The sequence below is a fragment of the Puma concolor genome, chromosome A1 (assembly GCF_028749965.1).
Source record: "Puma concolor isolate L17-30 chromosome A1, mPumCon1.1.hap2, whole genome shotgun sequence".
Taxonomy (NCBI): domain Eukaryota; kingdom Metazoa; phylum Chordata; class Mammalia; order Carnivora; family Felidae; genus Puma; species Puma concolor.
This window is the reverse complement of record NC_141667.1, coordinates 20,632,479-20,649,082: the sequence shown is the minus strand read 5'-3', so window position 1 is coordinate 20,649,082 and position 16,604 is coordinate 20,632,479.

Sequence of the window (16,604 nt, the reverse complement as noted above, 5' to 3'; positions counted from 1 at the left end):
TCTTTAAAACTTGTTGCCTTTTCCAGACCTTTTGTTAATGATGACATTTTATGATTTCTACTTTTTTAAGATGAAGAAACACTCACAAAATGCAAACATTACTCAGTGAAATTATCTCATCAACTCTCAATAACATTTTGAAAGCAACATTGTATTTTCCAAAATAAAGATAAAAATATGCTTGTAATAGGTGCTGCCAATGCTCCCACAAAAGGAATAGTTTTCTTCCCAATTTTACCATTGTTTTTTTGTGCAGCCTTCTGTTTAGTTATATTTTTAAACACATCTTTCAAAATACCATTCGTAACAAGCTTGTATAAATTTAGCTTTCATTTAATTAACCTTTCTTCAATAAGAATTTTCATTCAGTGTTCCTCATTTCTATCTGTTCTGCATTATCTTCAATATGAAATGGGAAAGATTTCTGGTAACTTTCTTTTGAATATAGAGAGTTGAATCTTAGCTTGTGTACAAGTTGAAAATTTAGGTGATGTCAATTACAGTCAAGGTCATACCAAAAATACATTTTAATAGAGAAACTAGGCCTTGCTTGTGAGAACTACACAAGTCTGATATAGAAAAGAAAGACATTCTGGGCCCATCACAGATTAAAGACAACATGTCCCTGTCCATAGATAAGCCCACAGAGACTATGCAAATGTAGACAGGGGCAAGACACCATAATCAGATGCAGTAGGTGGAAACAAATACACTTGAAAAGTGTGAATTTATTTAAAACGACAGACAGCTCAAGAAGTTACACTTTTTAGAAAAGTGCATATTTTAAAAAATCACTTCGAGACAAACCAATTACCATATGCTGTAAGGTTTGAATTCATCCTAAAATGAAAATGTGTTAAAAACTGTCAATTACTTTTTTTTTTTTTTAACTGGTAATGCGTTTGAGCATTTCCTTTTGGATTCTATCAATTAAGTGTTAGCTTTAGCTTTTTTTCCTTTTTTTTTTAATTTTGTAACTTAAATAGCTTAGAGTAGTGAAATAACACAGGCAGCATAGGAGAGAAAAATTAACCCCACACACACAAATTTTACGTTTTGGTGCTTACAATTAATGCTTTTAAAGTGCAGATGTCATTTAAAAAACTCAACCCATATCAATTTATTTTTAATAAATGTGTACTGTAGATGATACATTAGTTTATCATTGGCACAGTAACAAATTGCCCTAAAAGTAATGGCTAAAACATTAATTTATTGTCTTAAAGTTTTGTAGGTTAGAAGTCCAGAATGTATCTCACAGCACTAAAATCAGACTGTCAGTAGGGCTGTGTTCAATCTGGAGGCTCTGGGGAAAATTTTTTTTCTTGCCTTTTCTAGAGGCTGGGGCCTTCCTTGACTTGTGACCTCACATCACTGTGAACTCAGTTTCCACCTTGAAGTCAGCACATTCCTCTTGATCCTGATTCTCTTTCTCTTTTTATAATGACCCTTGTAATTAGACTGGTCTACCCAGATAAACCCAAGATGATCGCAACATTTCATGCTTTTTAATTAAAGCACATCTGCAATGCCCTTTTACTATGTAAAGTAACATTTTCATAGGTTCCAGTGATAACAACATGGACAAGGGGATGGGCTATTATTCCGTCCACCATAGGTGATCTCTATGACTAAACACCAAATGCTCAGAGTTCCCTTCTTTTCAATCCTAGAATATCTCCATTTCTCAGCTAAGATATTTTATCATTCCACGAATTCCAGACTTCACATTTATGAATAATACACAAAATGATTTAAATATTCTTGTGCAGAAATTATGATGCTAAATATTACAATTGACTAAATAAAATACCTTTGGCAATGTTTGAATATTTTGAGGCTATGCATAGAACTTACATCCTACAAAAAAGTCTGTGAGATTCTGAAAAATGTTGCTAATAAAATAAACTCTACCTAGTTTTAAAAATTTACTTATGAAAGAGTTAGATAGTAATAATGATAAGCAAGTCAGTTTTTCATATACACACATATTGATTTCTTGTTCTTTTTTCTTTATGGAAATTTATGTTCTTCATACAAAAATGTAAAATTATAGGTAAGAATTGCAGCATCCACCATAAAGACAAAGAGGGGATGTTGAGTTACAGTACATGTGGCAAGAGATGGACTTCATTATATTGTTTATTTAAATGTCTATGTATCTGTAGAACATGTTTAATTAATGTTATTCTTCATTTTTAAAGAGTAGAATAAATTTAACTTTGGATTAGTAATTTCTGCTGGAAGGCTTAAATGAGGATAGACAGGACAAAAGCAAACACACACATGTACACACAGAATAATAAGTCACCAAAGCATCAGATCAGCATGAACACCACCACTCATTCCAGCAAATATCACATCAAAATAAAAAGATGAGGTGCAAAACACACTTGGGATTCTGAGGAATACAACTGCCCCTCCAGAGAACCATCCATGAACTCACAGTGTTTCAACATGGTCCTTCCTCAAAAAAACAAAACAAAACAAAACAAAACAAAAACAGATTTATTTGAACCAGGATTGGAAAGTGTCTTGGAAGACGGTTAAAAAGGTTGGCTAGCCAAATTGCCATGAAGGAAATAGGATTACATGGAGTCTCTTGGATATTTAAGTTGAAAAAAGATTAGAGGTCTCTACTGTTATCACATAGATCCTACTGTTTCACATTTCAACATGAATGAAATTGTTCTTCTTTGTGTTCTAAGTGTACAGATCTTTGTGATGTTATTGAGAAAGAGAAAATGTTAGAATACACAATATAATATAAATTGTAAAGATACACTTATTGAATAAATCTGAAATTGTTTTTTGAAAAGATGGAGATTTTGTGCAGAACTTTGGGAAACCAATGGAGAAAAGAATGAAGTTGCAAATTGGAAAATATTAGAAAAAAAAGGAAAAGTCTTTTTGTACATCCTAATATATGGTGAAACATTAGATGGGTCCTCATTATTATCAACGTTGAATCAAAAGTCATGTTGATTGTAATTGATAACAGCATGAAATGAACAGGAAACTAAGCAAAAAGGTACATAGGTTCTCTTCCCTTTTTATTGCAGAATAATTTTGGGGTGCAAAAACCAGTGTCACTGTATCTTACAAGATAAGATGAGATGTCATGGATAATGTTTTTGTTCACAGGTATTTTTTACTCACCCTGCCCATCAAAATATATATTTTGGAAAATGGCCGTCATTCCATTAAATTGTTTATTTTTGTAGAGTACTTTAAATGATGTTGATAAAGCTCCAAGATTGTGTTTTTTATTTATTTCAGTGATAATTTTTATCAAAATGATGAATACAAATGACATTCTAAAATTCTGCTTAAGATGAGTGTTTTCTTGACAGTAAGAGAGACTAACTGGCATTATTCATAGTGAAAACCTGAGTTTTTTTGATGTTTTCCCTCCATGTGATGGATAAATGTTTTGAAATTGAATTTCCTATGCACTACTAGATTTGTTGTTACTCTGTAGGTAGTCAAAGGCAGAGAAATTTAATGCGCACTTAACTTAAAAAAATTTTAATGATTTAATAACTATGTTGTGTATATTCTTTAATTGTATGCATGTATCTTTAAGTGTGTAGAACAAGAATCAAGTGTGTAGAACAAAAATTAATACTGAAAAGCATGTACAGACCAATATGATAACATACACATTATCAATTAAGTAATATTTATAGCTGACTTTGTTTTAATCATTAAAGAAATTAAATTTTAATTTTGAAGAAAATATAATTAGCCACAAATTTAAAATATGGCACATAATTTTTTAATTCAGAAGTGTAATGAGCTAGTTTCTAAGTTCCTTCTAAGTATAATTTAGACATTTTGAATGCATAATAAAGATCTCAAGTGTTCGAAACAATGCAGAGTAGATTCGTGTTATAGTGAAAACAAGTCACAAAATATAGCAATTAAAGCGACCCTGAGAAGTTCTTCTGTATGCTTCCTCAATCCAGCTCAAGTCCTAAAACTAGACTATTATAGAGAAATTCATTATATTTTGACATCCAGAGAAAGGAGTGTCACCAAATGTAGTTTTTTTCTTAGTGGAATATTTTTATATTCTTGAAACTCCATCCTGTCTTTTGTATTTGAACATTTTTAACACATAACTCTATTGATATTGCAGTTGGATATCCTATAAAAATCCGTGTTTCACATCCCTCATCAATATATTTTTTAGATTAAGATACAAATGTACTCTATACAACCTCCATGCTTGATATCACATTAGTGAAATATAATATAAAACGCATTAATTAAAATTGTCAACCTTAAGCCTACTCTTTGCTAGATTTTGCTAAAAGGTTGTAGAAGGGCTGCTGGTTGACAAATCAATAATAATCTTCCTTTCTTCCTTATTAACAAGCAAATGATATAAATTGGTGAAATTTATGTGCAAAAAGGGAATATTTTGTGATTGGTCCAAGCCAATTATGAATTTTTGTATTCCTTTGTGCTAATGACCAGTCTAGCAAAGAGTATATATATATTTTTAAGTAAATGAGGACTTCTTTTGAGTCTTTCTTACAGAAATTTTCATTTTGAGAATGGAAAAGGTTTATAAGATAAGCATTCCTCCTGCTCCCTTCCACCCTGCTTTGGGGGTTCTCCAGCCATAATATATACCCCATATCCATGATAACTAACTCTGAATCACAGCGGGAAATCCTCAGAAATAAGGATAATCCCCCAAGTACAACAGAGAAAGGGAGAAAAAGATCTGCATCCAAGAACAGCAACCACAGACCCTTTGACTAGTGACTACAGATGTACCTCATTTTATTGTACTTCACTTTATTATGCTTTGCAGATACTTAATTTTTCACAAATTGTGGCAACCCTGCATGGAGCAAGCATATTGGTACCATTTTTATAATAGCATTTTCTCATATCTTTTCCCTGTGTCACATTTTGGTAATTCTTACAATATTTCAAACTTTTTCATTATTATTATTTATGTTATGATAATTTGTGAACAGTGACCATTCATGTTACTATTGTAATTGTTTTGGGGCACCTCAAACCATGCTCATATAAGATGATGTACTTGGGGCACCTGAGGGGCTCAGTCAGTTAAGCATCCGAATCTTGATTTCAACTCAAGACATGATCTCACAGTTCGTGGGTTCAAGCCCTGAATAGGGCTCCATACTGACAGTGGGCAGCCTGCTTGGGATTCTCTTTCCCTCTCCATCTCTCTGCCCCTCCCCTGTGTGAGCTGTCTCTCTCTCAAAATAAATATATAAACTTAAAAAAAATAAGATGGTGAACTTAGTTGATAAATATTGTGTGTGTGGACTGTTTTACTGACCAGCTGTTCCTCATCTCTTCTACTCCTCTGGCCTCCTATAGGCCAAACACAACCATATTGATATTAGGCCAATTAATAATCCTACACTGGCTTCTAAGTCTTCAAGTGGAAGGACTACTTGCACATCTTTCACTTCAAATGGAAAGATAGAAATAACTAAGCTTAATGAAAGAAGAATGTTGACCGCCAAGGTAATGCCAAAAGCTAGGCCTCTTGTGCTAGTTAGCCAAGGTGTGAATGCAAAATAAAACTTCTTGAAGGAAATTAAAAGTGCTACTCCAGTGAACACACAAATGATAAGAAACCATAATGACCTTATTGCTGATAAGGAGAAAGTTTTTTTTGTGGTCTGGATAGAAGGTCAAATCAGCCACAACTTTTCCTTAAGCCAAAACCTAATCCAGAGCAAGGCCCTAACTCTCTTCAACTCTATGAAGGCTAAGGGAGGTGAGGAGGCTTCCGAATAAAAGTTTGAAGCTAACACAGGTTGGTTCAGAAGATTTAAGGAAAGAAGGTGTCTCTGTAACATAACAGTGCAACATGAAGCATCAGTTACTGATTTAGAAGCTGCAGCAAGTTGTTCAGAAGATCTAGCTCAGATAATTAATGCAGGTAGATACACTAAACAACAGATATTAAATGTAGACAAAATAGCCTTCTTTTGAAGAACATGCCATCTAGGACTTTCATAACTAGAGAGGAGCAATCAATGACTGGTTTCAAAGCTTCAAAGGACAGGCTAACTCTTTTGAGGGACTAATGCAGCTGATGACTCTCATTTGAAGCCAATGCTCATTAACCATTCTGCAACTTCTAAGGCCCTTAAGAATTATGGTAAATGTACCCTGTCTGTTCTATGTAAATAAAACAACAAATCCTGTATGAGAGCACATCTATTTCCAACATGGTGGTTCACTGACTATTTTAAGCCCACCGTTGAGACTCACTGCTCAGAAAAAAAAAAAAAAAAGTTTCATTTCAAAAAATTAATGCTCATTGACAATGCACCTGATCATCCAAGAGCTCTGATGGAGATGTACAGCATGTGCAAGACTAATTTTGTCTTGCCCGCGCACACAGCATCCATTCTGCAGTCCATGAAACACATTATCTTTCAAGTCCTTTTATTTAAGAAATACATTTTGCGAGGTTGTAGTTGCCATAGATAGTGATTCTTCTGATGGATCTGGGCAAAGTAAACTGAAAACCTTCTGGAGAGGATTCACCATTATAGATGCCATTATGAATATTTATGGTTCATGGGAAGAGGTAAAAATATCAACATTAACAGAAGCTTGGAAAAAGTTGATTTCAGCCCTTGTGGATAACTTTGAGGGATTCAGAACTTCAGTGGAGGAAGTAATTCCAGATGTGGTGGAAATAGCAAGAGAAATAGAAATGGGGCCTGAAGATGTGACGGAATTGCTGGCATCTCATGATAAAATTATAATGGATAAGGAGTTGCTTCTTATAGATGAGGAAAGAAAGTGATTTTCTTGAGATAGAATTTACTTCTGGTGAAGGTGCTGTGAAGATTGTTGAAATGGCTACAAAAGATTTGGAATATTTCATAAACTTAGTTGATAAAGTACCAGAAAGGTTTGAGAGGATTGATTCCCATTTTGAAAGTTCACCTTTGGATAAAATGCTGTCAACATTGCATGCTACAGAGAAATTGTTCATGAAAGGAAGAGTGAATGCAGCAAAGTTCATTATTGTGTTATTTTTAAAAATTATTATTTTTAAAAATTGCCATAGCTATCCCAACCTTCAGCAATCACCAACTCGATTAATCAGCAGCCATCAAATTGAGGCATGACCTTCCACCAGCAAAATGATTACAATTGACTGAAAGCTCAGACAGTGGTTTGCATTTTTAGCATAAAAGTATTTTTAATTAAAGTATATATATATATATATATATATATATATTTTTTTTTTTTTAGACATAGTGCTATTGTATATTTCACACTCTACAGTATAGTGTAAACATAACTTTTATATGCACTAGGAAACCAAAAAATCCATTTGTCTTGCTTTAGTGTGATATTTCCCTTTTTGTGGTGTCCTGGAACTGAATCCACAGTATCTCCAAGGTATGCCTCTTCTGAACTGGGGATTTACAAACACCCCAAACCCTGACTGTTCTTAAGGAAACAGTAAATTTACTTAGGGTTTAGGCTAATCGTAGTCACAGTTTCTGTTATTGTAGCCAAAAATATACCTTTATCAAACAACTTTTATTCATTTATTTATTTGCCTTGATCTTCTTTTTTTCCTGTAACACAATGGACTTGATTTTGAGTTGCATAACTCTTATCTTATTTATATTTTTAACTACTCCTAATTAATGCGCACATTTTATGAAAGGTAGAGGATAGCAATTTAGAAAGAAAATAAGATAGTGCTCAAGTTAATATTCTATTATGTATCTTTTGTCACATTTCCTGAGATGAGACATACAAAAATACACAGTATACATAAATGCCAGAAATCAGTGTTTTTCTTTTTTTTTTTGATTTTTTAATATTTATTTATTTTTGAGACACAGAGAGAGCATAAACAGGGGAGGGTCAGAGAAAGAGGGAGACACAGAATCTGAAACAGGCTCCAGGCTCTGAGCTGTCAGCACAGAGCCCGACGCGGGGCTCGAACCCACGGACCGCGAGATCATGACCTGAGCCGAAGTCGGACGCTTAACCGACTGAGCCACCCAGTTGCCCCGAAATCGGTGTTTTTCAGTGGTGATATATATATAGTCACCTGCTAAGTCATGGTTTTGTTACCTAGTTTTAAAATAATTTTGTTTTAAAGTAGTTTTATGTTCACAGAAAAATTAAGCAGAAATACAGATACTTCTCATATCGTCCCTGTTTCCACACCTGCATAAACACTCCTACCCCTACACTGGTATCTCACAGCACAGTGGTATATTTGTGACAATTGAGGTTATGTTACATTGATGATCATACTACATTGTCACCTAAAGTCTATAGTTTACACTAAGGATCATTTCTAATGTGTTGTACATTCTGTGGATTTTTAAAAATATAATTAAGTGTATCCACCATTATACTATCATTCGTAATAGTTTAAATACCTTAAAAATCCTGTGTTCTGGGGCACCTGGGTGACTCGGTTGGTTAAGTGCCCAACTTCTGCTCAGGTCATGATCTCACGGTTCATGAGTTCAAGCCCCATGTTGAGCTTTTGCTGACAGCTCAGAGCCCAGAGGCTGCTTCGGATTCTGTGTGCCTCTCTCTCTTCTGCCCCTCTATCGCTCGCACTCTGTCTCTTTCTCAAAAATGAACATTAAAAAATCCTCTATATTCTGTCTATCCATTCCAGCCTCTCTCCCATGAACCACTGACCACTGATTTTTTATTGTGTCCATAGTTTTGTTTCCAAAAATGTCATATATTTGGAATCATTCAGTGTGTAGTGTTTTCAGATTGACTTCTTACACTCAGTAATATGCATTTAAGTTTCCTCTATTTCCTTCCATAATTTGATGGCTTATATCTTTTTAGCACTGAATAATATTCAACAGTCTGGATGTACTACATTTATTTATCCATTCACCTACTGAAAGACATCTTGATTGCTTTCACATGTTGCAATTATCAACAAAGCATATATAAGCATTCTTGTGCATAGTTTTAGGTGGACATAAGTTTTCAATTCATTTGGGCAAGTACTAAGCTGTGTGATTGCTAGGTTATATGATAAGAGTAAACTTGATTTTATAAGAAACTTCCAAACTGTCTTACAAAGCTGCTGTGTCAGTTTGCATTCCCACCAGCAATGTGTGAGAGTTTCTTCTGCTCCAAATCCTTGTCAGTATTTGGTGTTATCAGATGTCTAGATTTTATCCATCATAAGGGTCTAGGGGTATCTTTTTTTTGTTTGTTTTAATTTATAATTCCCTAGTGGCATATTAAATGGAGCATCTTATTATTTGCTTATTTTCTATCTATGTATCTTCTTTGGTGAATTGCCTGTTCAGTTCTTTTGCCCATTTTTAATAGAGTGACTTATTGTCTTATTGTTGAATTTTAAGGTTTCTTTATATATTTTGAATAACTGTCCTTATCAGATATGTCTTTTGCAAATATTTTCTCCCAGTCTATGGCTTATGTTCTCATTCCATTGACTTTCTCTTTTGAAGAATATAAGTTTTTCATTGTAATGAAATCCAAATATTTTTTTTCATGGACTATGCCTCTAGTATTGTATCTAAAAAGTCACTGCCAAGTAATCTAATTTTTTTCCTATATTATCTTCTATGAGATTTATAGTTTTGCATTTTATTTGAAAAATTTTTTAATATTTATTTTTTGAAGAGACAGAGAGATACAGAATATCAGCAGGGGAGGGGCAGAGAAAGAGAGAGATGCAGAATCCAAAGTAGGCTCTAAGCTCTCAGCTGTCAGCACAGAGCCCGAGGCGGGGCTCGAGCCCATGAGCCAGGAGATCATGACATGAGCGGAAGTCAGAAGCTTAATAGACCGAGCCACCCAGGCACTCTGCATTTTATTTTTTTAATGTATGCTTTTTTTGTTTGTTTGTTTATTTATTTATTTTGAAAGAGAGAGAGTAAGAGAGCACCAGCACACACATGAGCGGGAGAGAGGCAGAGAAAGAGGGAGACAGAGAGGATCCCAAGCAAGCTCAACATTGTCAGCACAGAGCCCAGTACTGGGCTCAAGCTCGTGATCTGTGAGATCATGACCTGAGCTGAGATCAAGAGTCAGAGGCTTGAGTCACCCAGGTGCCTCTATAGTTTTGCATTTTAGATATAGGTCTTTTACCCATTTTGAGTTGATTTTTTATGAAGGGTGTATAGCCCATGTCTAGATTCATTTTTTTGTTTGTTTTCCATGTGGATATCCAGTCTAGTACCTTTTATTGAAAAGACTGTCTTCTCTCCACTGTATTGTCTTTGCTTCTTTGTCAAAGGTCATTTTGACAATGTTTCTGTGGGTCTGTTTCTGGGCTCTATTAATCTGTTTTTTAAATAATTAATATAATTTATCTAACATTTCCAAAATTGTGAGACTTTTCATTTGTTTTTCATTTTCACTCTTATAAATTATAGTAGCACAGTATATTTTGTATGACATATTTATTGAATCTAAGGTTAAAACAAAATTTTATTGCATAAATTTTACACATTTACTTCTAAATTTTCCTGTTTTAAACTTATACAAAATGTACACTTCATTCACTTATTTCTGTTTTTGAACAACATATACCAATCTACAATTAAAATACCTTTAATATCACTTTTTCTTGACAAGAATAGCACATGACTGATTTATTGGTTATGTATTAACTATATTCCAAATTTATCATTTGGAACAAACTTCTAAAGAAAATTAGAATAAATAATAAATTGTCCATATGCTCATTTTTCTAAAAATAAAAACCAAAAACAAAAAACAAATAAGCCCAAGAAAGTCTTTTGTGTTAACAAAAAACAATGCATTTTTATTGTATCACAGCAGGATTCAGGTAGATGGAATGACACTGTAAAAAAATTGCTTAAGAAATGAGTTTTCAAAATAATTACACTTTTATTTCTCTTAGAGTTCTTAACCCACTGGTGTATTCTTAAGTTTACAATAAATAAACACACCAACAGACAACAAGAAAAACAAGTGTCATGACTTTCATGTGCCCTTTCATCAGAAAATTATTACAATTTTCTAGTAAAGGAAGGGAAAATCAATTGTTTTTAATAATGATGGGAATTTTATAGATACTGGAATAGGTTCAGCAAGACTAACTTGACCACTGACAAGTTGCTTATAATGCTTTCTGAAGCTCAGTTTCTTTATGGATAAAATGTGTTTAATAATGACTAATAATAATCACATAGTTTTCACATAAGTAATAAATTATTAAACAATGAATGCACATTAAAATACTTTTTTCCAACTTCTTCCATTGGTGATCTCCAATATATACTTCACTGCACCAATTAAGATATAACTGAAGAGTATGTTATCAGTTAAGATTCTTTCTAGCTAGCTGGATTTTTCTGTGTTACATTTGATCTTATGTAATTGTCAGAACGAGTTAAGCATTTTGCTTAGGATTTTCTTTGCATGTGATGCTAGAATTGAAGTGTACAGATGTGGGGAAGGGAAGATGGTATTAGATAAAGGAGAGCAAAAACAAACTAAAATTCATAGAGTGAGCTGGAGCCCATGATGATGGATTTAAAGTCATGTTAGTTTTGTAGTTTTTTACCTTATTGCTGTAAGTATCCCACAGAAGCTGGGCCCTCCACAACAGAGCTGAACATATTCACCTAACACACATATAGAAAAGTTTCAAGGAGGATCCAGAAGAAAGTGAAGCGGTTGTAAGGTCAACCCTGTCTCTTGCCAATGTGGTACACGATCATATATTCCCAAAAATGTGAGGGCTTAAAAAATTGTTGTTTCACCTCTGCCCTCCAAATCAAGAACAAGAATCCCTCTTGTGGTCTGTTGTAACCAGAAACACAGGAAAGGGGATTCTTGGAAATGCAGTCTAACCCAGCCAAGTTGGCACATTAAAAAGCATAGGAGTGCCAACTTGGCACTTAAACGTATCTCCTTAAAACATACTTCATTTCCAAATAAGATAATAAATCATGCTTCCACCTAACATCATGTAACTCTTCCCGATAACTGAAAACAAGTGACTCTTTTCCTAGAAGAGGCTGTTTGCCCTCTTCTTGTCTTTGTAACATGTTCATTGTTTTCTTAGCTCCCATTTGATATCATGTAATTTAAATACCGAGATATTAATTATAGTTAATACATCTTATACATCAAGGATATGAGAAGGATATTAGTGAACATGTACAAACATATTAATATCAAAATAAGGATGAAAAACTCATAATTATTATAGTCCTCATGTATACACAGGTTGTCATGAGGATAGCTAACACATACAGGGCAAAAATGATTAAGATGGCAATTTGAAAATATTTGTGTACAGTATATTTTATAGCTTTATTGATGTGTAACTGATATACAAAAAATACATGTTTAGTGTATACAATTTCATCATTTTTGACATGTGTATACACCTGAACTAATATCACCACAGTCAAGGTAATAAACATATCTATCACCTCCAAGAATTTTCTTTTGAGCTGGTAATAATGATGGGAAAACTGTTGAAAACATTTTGATATCAGATGGGGCTATGTTTAACTGTCTTCAGTTTCTGGGACCTTCTGCCTTTAATAGCTTATTTTCACTTCTGAATAATTATCAAAAAATGTTGATTTATCTCTGAATAATTACTGGAAGCTGGTTCCTCATCTAAGTAGGATATTTTTACGAGATTATACCTTATTACAGCTAGCAATTTTTTTCCTGAAGCCTTTATTTTTTAATAAAAATCAATGAAACATAAATATTTATTCAAGATGGATTTACTTTATTGCAAATCAAATTGTAATATAACTACGCTAATGATGCCAGCCTATTTTTATTGGAATAGGGAATGAAATTATCTAAAATAATCCATGTTGTGACTATAATTATTCAAGTTATGTAAGTTAAGAAGCAACTATAAATGGGAAAAATGCAATGAAGTGTAGTCATGGCTACTGTTGTGTCCAGCAACCCTAAGAGGGAAAATAATATATTTTCTATTTCCTCATATTAGTCACATATCATCTAGGAAAGGACATATTATCTAGGTTTGGTTCATGCCACACATTCACTTTGGAACAATTTTGTGTGTGTGTGTGTGTGTGTGTGTGTGTGGTGAAACGAAGTAAAGTGGCCAGGTTTGATTCATGTGCATTTATGTGACCAGGGTGGTAGTATTTTTACCAACTGGAGAAAATTTCTTAAAAACATAGAGAAAAGTTGGGCTGCTGATCAGACAAAACAATGGATACACACTCAATGTGCATCTAGGTTAAAGAGGGTTTCCTTTTTTTTAATCCTTTATTCATATTCTGGTTCATACTATAATTTCCCAGAAAATATCCTTAATGCTCTGAATTCTTTCTGGGAAAATTTTCATAGAAGTAAGCTAAAATCAATAGATGAGCAATGACAGCATTCATCTAAAATGATATTGAAAAACTGTATTTGTATAGTCTTGTTTTCTTATAAATTGTTTTTAAGCCACAAGTTTTTCTCTGCCTATCTGTATATGTACGCACCATTCTGTTGTAAGAAACTACAATACTTAAAAAAAAAAAAACAACTTTATTTCATTTTTGCATTATGACAAAAATCAAAGAAAGCTCGCACATTCCCCTCTCATGAAATTTGCTTCTCAGGCAATATTTTAAGGTTTGCACCTTTTTTTGACATGCTTGAAGCCACAATCATTTAGTTTGAATATCTGTATCGAATAACAGAAGATACTATAAAGCAGATTGTATTTTTCACACTTTTGGCTAAATATATGTAGGAATATCTTCTTCCAAAAATAAATCCCATCCTTTGCCAGTATCATTAAAATTCTGTAGTGTATTACTGTTTCATGGCAATGAAGTTCATTTCAAGATTAACTACTGCATTTAAAACACTAGAAAAAGTCATGAAAAATTTAATGCAGCCTTAAATTTGGGCACATTTCTATAAATGAACATGGTTAAGAGCACACTGCACTTAGAAGCTGACAACACATCTTTTGTTATTTTAAAGACATCAAATGTATTTAGATTAGTGTGTGTTCTTGTTTTAAACATAAGACTATTAAATAAGGGAGGATAAGCTAACCTTAGTTCATTTGCTATTATAAAGTCTTCTAAAAGTTACCACTATCACTAATTATTGTTGAAGCGTCATTACAAACCTTTCTGTCACCTCGTATATATTTCCCTAAGGGAGACACTGTAAGAAATGATCCATAAAAGCAGATTTAAAAGTGGTGTCAACAATAGTGTATAAACCACTATAGTCGTATTTTCACAGTAAAGGCATTGAAATAAACCAGATGGTCTCTTTTCCCTTCCTGAAGGTTAAATTGAGTGCATATTTACTTTCCCTTTAATTATAACCTTCATCGTTCAGGAAAACTTTTAACCAAAAGACATTGCACATAATTTACATATAATTTGTCAGGACAATGCAGAAATTGAAAACAAAAGTAGCCTAGTATTTGGGTAACAAATAGGGTTAGGCTTTGCATCTGTCACAATAATATATGTGTGTGTGTGTGTGTGTGTGTGTGTGTGTGTGTGTGTGTGTGTGTGTATATATATATATTTTTTTTTTAATTTCGTTGTTGTTAAAAGTTGTATATCCCTTCTTTTGCTCAGAGAATCTTGTATCACTTGTTTCTGATGGTTACATACCTTCTTGGAGCCTCATTTATAAAATATATTCAAAATTATTTAAAACACAGAGTTTCCCCGAGTATCAAATATGGTGATATGCATTCACCAAGTATATTAGATCATATTCAAAAGACTCCAAATTTTAAAAGTTGATCAATGAATAGTTGGGAATTTAAAACTGAACATATCAACCCACAATTTGGATTGGTCATTAGCACCCTTTTGGTTTAACTACAGGATAAAGGATGCACCAGCTAGTGAATGCTAAATATTGGAAATCTTCACTAAGCCTAATGTTGTTCTGCAGTGTGCTTCTCTTATCACAATCAATATGATAAATGAAAGCACTGATATTTACTGAGCCCTCCCGTGGTGTATGCACAATGTAATGTTTGTTTTCTTGATTTTATATATCAGGAAACAGGAATTGAGAAGGTGTGTACTTTGCCCCAAATCACTAATCCTTCCAACCTATTACAATATGTAGAGGAGAACCTCAATTATTAGATGTCAAAAACATTTTAGTAAAACTTAAACAAACATAACAATACAATTAGACAATATTTGTGTAACCAAGATGTCTGAGACAGTGTGGGCAGCAAAAGCAGTAACCCATTGCATTCACAGAGAGTGACACTTGAATTTACTCCCATCTGTAATTGTAATCTGTAAGATTCACGCAGAGGTGGAAATCTGACTGGCAGAGGGGAAATTCCTGGGAAGAGGATGGAATTTGTGAGTCCTACTCAAAGTGGAAAATCTCTCAAAGTCTTGCTCTGGAAATTGGAAGGCATATATGTGTGTGTGTGTGTGTGTGTGTATGTGTGTGTGTGTTGGAAATGAGGTGCATTCTCACTCACTATGTTCATTAAAAGGAATCCCAGATCAACTAGCCAAGACTGTATTAAAATTCTTTCAATTGTCTCTTCCCCTACTGAAGTTAAGATGATAGAGAGAGCCATAGAATGGTCGAAGAGACCTCTGGTTAACCAAAACTAAAGGTGAAAAGAAAAAAAGAAGTAGAAGAAAATGGAGAGAAAGAAGAAAGAGAAGGTGGAAGAGGATGAGGGGGAGGGGGAGGAGAGAAAATGGTAGGAGTGATTGAGACTTTCCATGTGAAGAAACGGAAAAATGTGTCACTTTAAATAGAAAGCATGTAAACTCAGAGGGAAGGATTTTTCAATTTTATAAGGTATATAAGAAATGCTACAAGAATTATTTGTTTATCACAGCAAATTTCCAGCCCTTGAAGAATAAAGCAAGCTATTCCAGCAATAAACACATGCCAATCATAAGAAAAATGTGAAATAATTATTAATATTTATAACTCCAAAAATGAAGATATAAAAAGATTAAATATTTTCAGTTCAAAATGACATTGTTATTATGATCTAAATAAGAATATTTTTGGGGCGCCTGGGTAGCTCAGTTGGTTGAGCTTCTGACTCCAGCTCAGGTCATGATCTCACAGTCTGTGAGTTCAAGCCCCGCGTCGGGCTCTGTGCTGACAGCTCAGAGCCTGGAGCCTGCTTCAGATTCTGTGTCTCCCTCTCTGACCCTCCCCCGTTCATGCTCTGTCTCTGTCTCAGAAATAAATAAACATTAAAAAAAATTAAATAAAAAAAGAATATTTTTCTGTGCAGACTATTAATTTAAATTAAATCCCATGAATTTTATTTTTGTAAGTAAACTAAGAAACACCGGAGAAAAGGAAAGTTATTCAAAGAAGAGTGCCAGGGATTGAACTGTGTTCCTCCAAAATTAATATGTTAAAGCCCTAACTTCCAATATCCTTGTATTTGGAAATAGGATGTGTTGCAGGTAATTAAGTTTAAATGAAGTCATAAGAGTGGGGCCCTAATCTGATGGGACTGTGGCTTTATAAAATGAGACAGAAAGAGCAAGAAAGTGACCATGTCCAGACCAGGTAATGAGGACTCAGTAGAACTGAACTGTGCCAGAACCTTAATT